A 6,000-nucleotide genomic window follows, 5' to 3' on the forward strand; every position below is an offset into this window, starting at 1 on the left:
AGCAAATCTTTAAACACACACACATTTTCTTGAAAAGTTCTGCATCACTGTCAGAGTGAAATCCATACTTCTCATGAAGTCCTGCTGATGAACCTACCAAGCTCATTGGTAGTCATATATAATAACACTAAGTCATCAAAAACACATTCACTCCTCCAGAGGTACAGAATGACATACACATATCCAATTAATTATGACATTGTTCTCTATCTTGCATTATTTGACAAGGTCTATACAAATTTTCTTTTTTAAAAAGATTTTTATTTGTTCGTTTATTTTGCCAAAATGTTAGAGAAAGATCGATTGATCTAGTATCTGCCAATTAACTCCCCAAACGGCTGCAAAAGTTGGACTCAGCCGGGATGAAAGCAGGATCCAGGTTCTCCATCCACATTTCCATGCAGGGGTCCAAGTATTTGGATCAATATCTGCTGATTTCCCAGGTGCATGAGCAGGGAGCTTCATTTGAAATGAGGCAGCTGGGACTCAAACCTGCACTCCAATACGGGATGCCAGCGTAATGGGCAGTGGTTTATCAACCCAGGCCACAATGTCAGCATCTGTAATATTTTCAAAGTAGAATTTTTGACTCTCCTCTTTGACCTCCTAAGGTTCAGAATAAACTGTTGTTTTTTCAGTGATAGAAGAACACTTGCACAAAATTGCACAGACTCTTAGTGTGTAGCATGGTAATTGTCCATTCACATGTTAGACTCCATCAAGGACAATAGCCTAGTCATGTTATTATCCACTTAATGGTTACCTGGAATTATGCTTGTTCTTTTTTCAAGTTACAAGGACCAAGGCACTGCTTATCTTCCTTTTGCTCTCTTCCAATCATATAACATATGTTTTGACACTTAATAAAAAAAATCAATAATTGCTTTATGAGTGAGTTAGTTTGTGCATTATGTATATAAATAATGAGCAAAATATAGAAAATATAGCTTCTGACTCATGGAATTTATGGATCTTTGATGAAAAATAGACTTATAAGAGAACATTCAATCAAATAAAAGCAGAACAGAAGTTAAAAAGCTATAGAGAAAAATGTATTAATAATATGTTATTAATATAATATGTAATATTCCAATAAAGTAAAGGCAAAATCAAAATACAGAGACACACCACATTCGATAGAAATGTATTTCACAGGGCTAAAATGTATTACCTCAAATGGTGCTCATTAAAAACAATACATGGAAAAAAAGCATTGAGGTCATACACATTAATTGCTGAGTTTATTTTATAAGGGAGGTAGATTTTAGTATCGCTGTTTATTCATACATATGCATTATATCTAAAAGGCACATTGTCAGAAGCATTAGAATATTGTTAGTAAGTTCATGGTGTCACTGTTTATTGTCTTAAATCCTTTTTCCATTCAATTCATCAGATATTTATTGAACACTTGCCATAGAGAATGCCCTAAGTTCTGGAAATTTATTATTATTTTAAGATCAATGATGCAGTGACTGAACTTTATTTCCAGCTCAGGTATGAAAGACATGAAACGTTTGAAACATGAGTCCAAAAATGTCAGTAGACTGCAAGACTCTGACTGCTTCTATCCCTCAGAAATGTTATCAGTAAGAGGTGGATAGAGATCTAAGGAGAAGGTTTAGATGTAGGGCAATATGTTCCAGAGCCAAGAACAGATCAGCCTAGATGTAAATTCAAAATGGCTGATAGTCATGCCAAAAATAATTGAATTTAGAAGTCAGAGACCTAGGACTGTCTGAAATGTGCAGACATCATGGTGTGGCAAGAATGCCAAATGAATGAGCATGCAAAACTTATATTATAGACTTGGGTTTCAGTTAAGAGGCTTTTTTTTTTTTTTTTTGACAGGCAGAGTGGATAGTGAGAGAGAGAGACAGAGAGAAAGGTCTTCCTTTTGCCGTTGGTTCACCCTCCAATGGCTGCGGCCGGTGCACCGCGCTGATCCGAAAGCAGGAGCCAGGTGCTTCTCCTGGTCTCCCATGGGGTGCAGGGCCCAAGCACTTGGGCCATCCTCCACTGCCTTCCCGGGCCACAGCAGAGAGCTGGCCTGGAAGAGGGGCAACCGGGACAGAATCCGGCGCCCCGACCGGGACTAGAACCCCGTGTGCCGGCGCCGCAGGTGGAGGATTAGCCTACTGAGCTGCGGCGCCGGCCTAGTTAAGAGGCTCTTTACAAAGCACCAGAGCTTTGTCCTGGCAATTATGTTCCCATTTCTTCTTAAATAATTAAGGCTAAAATATTTGTCATTTTTGAATACAAACCTAAATATTGACTGTAGTTCAAACAAAAATATGATTAACACTAGTGAAAGTGCTAGCATGGAATCTTAAAACAAACATGCTAATTGATGATATTACATTATATGATAAGCTTCTGTTGTTCTCACCAACTGAATATAGAAATATGAATGATCTGAGGTCAAACTTAAGAATTTCTCTTCTATATTACTTTGTAGATGTATTCTATTTGTCTCTCTCATTTCCTCCCTCATGTATTTGGAAAGGACCTATTGTTTTTCCTAAAGTCCCAGTACCTCTCCTGCTCATTTCCATAGAGGCTGAGTTAGGATTCCTCCCTACCTCACCCTATCCCATTTACAAAGAACACGACCCACAAATGATGAATCAAAGTCTGATGCAGACATAGATGAGCTGAAATACTCCAATAAAACAAAATCATGGAATCTTCTAGGAAGAAGATGGAATATAGGCCCTTTCTTTCTCAAGAGAATCTAGAATACAAGTCCTCTCTATTCCACTGAGTGGAGAAAAAATATGTAACTTTGTCAATTATTGGAAGAAGACATATAAGCTTTCAGAAATACATTTAGAGGGGCCGGCGCTGTGGTGTGGTGGGTGAAGCTGCCGCCTGCAGTGCCGGCATCCCATATGGATGCCAGTTTGAGTCCTGGCTGCTCCACTTCTGATCCAGCTCTCTGCTATAGCCTGGAAAACCAATAGAAGATGCCGAAGTCCTTGGGCCATTGTACCTGCATGGGAGACCCCGAGGAAGCTCCTGGCTCCTGGCTTCAGATCAGCACAGCTCCAGCCATTGGGGTCATTTGGGGAATGAACCAGCAGATGGAAGACCTCTCTTTCTTTCTTTCTCTCTCTCTCTCTCTTTCTCCCCCTCTCCTGCTCTATATAACTCTGACATTCAAATAAATAAATAAATAAATATTAAAAAAGAAATACATTTAGAGACTCAAATTAACTGTGATATTTTCTTTACATAAATGGCAGACATTATGGCCTTCTCTATATTTATTTCTGTTTTTAAGGTTTATTTGCAGATCCCACATTCAACACATGCCACTTCTGCTACCTCTTGAATTTTGAATTTGGTTACACTCATGACTTTCTTTGACCAGTGGAATGTAGCATGAATGTTATTCCACCACTCCCAAGAACTAAACCCAGACCTCAAGATTCCTTGTATTTTTTTGGCTGTTTTTCCTGGAATCCCGACAGTGTCTTAGGATCACACCCTGGCTTAGTTTTTTGGGTGGTGAAGGACATGTGGTGCTGTCATCATGTAGCCTCAGCTGATGGCTTGAGAACATCAAGAAACAAAGCCACTTCATTGACTGGCAACAAAACCCTGAGCCAACGGAGAGGTGAGCTGAGCTGAGAACTGCCCAGCCAGTCAGACTAAATTCCCAAGGGGCAGAATCACAGGATGTGTGAAGGGTTATTCTCTTAGCCAACTACGTTATCTTGTGGTTTGTTATGCAACCAAAACTGATATTTTAACCAACGTGAAGTAGAGAAAACATATATTAGTGTAACTGCATAATCGCTGAATCTAGCTGTCCTTTCACTTGAACACTCTTTTTTGCTCCTAATCTTCCAAATGGGATTTTCCTGACAACAACAGTGAAGAATCTTTGTTGATTCATTTACTAATCAATGCACATGATCCTCTAATCTGATCTACTCCCTCTGCATATGATATTACCTTTTTATCACATTGGAAAGCTTGTATATTCCTTCTCAATTTCTGTAATACAATTCTTTTTAAAAGGGTTTTTTTTTTTTTTTTTAATTTGGAAGGCAGAGTTACAGAGATGGAGAGACACAAACAGAAAGAGAGGGATTGAGATATAGATCTTCCATCTGCTGGTTCACTACCCAAATGAATGCAATGGCCCTGGCTGGGCCATGTTGAAGCCAGGAGCCAGAAGCTTCACCAGGTTTCCAACATGGGTGATCCAAACATTTGAGCTATTCTCTGCTGCTTTCCCAGGTGCATTAGCAGGGAGCTGGATCAGAAATGGAACAGCTGGGACATGATTTGGCGCCCATGTAGGATACTGGCTTTGCAGGTGGTAGCTTACCTTATTATGCCAAAATACTATATAATTCTTGACAGCAACTGTCAACAGAAAGCTAACAATACACCCTACATCCTCGGAGAGCTATCCTAATCATTGCCATTAAAAAACACTGAAGCCCCTATCACACAACAACATATTTATTCATGATATTCTCTTTGTCTTGAATCTCTTTATCCCTTTGTTTCCCTTCCCAAATCCTACCTATATTTCAAGAATTATTTCCTTTAGCAACATTTAGTAAGTATCACAGACTTTGTAAGGAGACAATCTCTTGTGCTCTGTTTCTGTTGACACAGCTTTGTAGCTGTCTACTTTGGTACAGTTACAGGAAGTTGTCTTTAATAGATTTCTTCTTCCCATAACATGAAACAGGAAATGTCACATAGTATGTATTTAGTGTAACATATATATGCATATAAATGCATATAAATACAATATATACAAAATACAATATAAATACATACAAATATATGTATTTAATGAACATATATGCAAGTACGACACAAAGACTTTGTTTAGTTTATTTGTATCATATTTATATTTAAAATTTAAAGATATAATTTCAATTAAACATTGGATCACCTCCTTTTCTTTTTTCTCAAAAAAGTGGATAAGCAATTATTAATAAAACAATCTAACAATTACATTTCATGATTACATTATAAACTTAATCCAAATGAAAATATATTTGGAGGATAGTCAAGGAAACATAACTATGAAGTAGAAATTACCAACAGCACATTTGTCAATTGTAGGCTTTTAAATGTATCACAAGATTCAAAGAAACTGCAAATTAAATCCAAGGGCTAATTGTCCTCTGCCTGTGGTTCCTTGAACAGTTCTCTGTGTAATTTTACTAGACGTTTCTCATTTTGCATTCTTATTTTTACAGAAATCAACATCTGTCCTTCTTTAATTAGGATACTCTACATGCTTCACATTTGTTGTTTTTAATGATTTTACCCAGTGCTCTATGTTGATTGTATTTTTTAGCTTCACAAAATTAGACTTTTCCAAAACTTAATATCATTACAGTATCGTGACCTTGAACACATTTCTTTTTATAAGAAATTTGAGAAGTCCTTTGAGATGGTTAGATTGGCGTTAAGTGGAGGTAACACACATCCAAGAAATCATCAAGGAGAAATTTCTACATGGTATGTTGTCATAAAATGACAAAGGAAGAGCAAAAAGTGGCACTTTTAACTCATGTAATAAGGTTGATGACCACTGGGGGAAAGATTTTCAGCATTTAGGGTACAAATTAAACTTTGCATTTTATACTGTCTAAATAATAAGCATAGAAGTGAACACAATGTGATAAATCTTACAATATGAAGTGTTAAGAAAAAAAATAGTTGATGCTTTGAAAAATCATTTCTTTCTGAAAAGAGACATCGGAATTTAAACATTTGGCAGTAGCACTGTGGCTCAGTGGGTTAAGCTGCATCCCATATGAGCGCCAGTTGGAGTCCCAGTGTCTCCATTTCTGATCCAGCTCCCTGCTAATGCATCTTGGAAAGCAGTTAAAGATGGCCCAAGAGCTTGGGCCCCTGCCACTTGTGTGGGAGTCCTAGATGGAGATCCAGGCTCCTGACTTCAGCCTGGCCCAGTCCCAGCCATTGAGTGCCAGTTACACTCTTGGCTATTTCATTTCCCAT

Source organism: Oryctolagus cuniculus, chromosome 18, assembly GCF_964237555.1.
Source record: "Oryctolagus cuniculus chromosome 18, mOryCun1.1, whole genome shotgun sequence".
Classification (NCBI taxonomy): Eukaryota; Metazoa; Chordata; class Mammalia; order Lagomorpha; family Leporidae; genus Oryctolagus; species Oryctolagus cuniculus.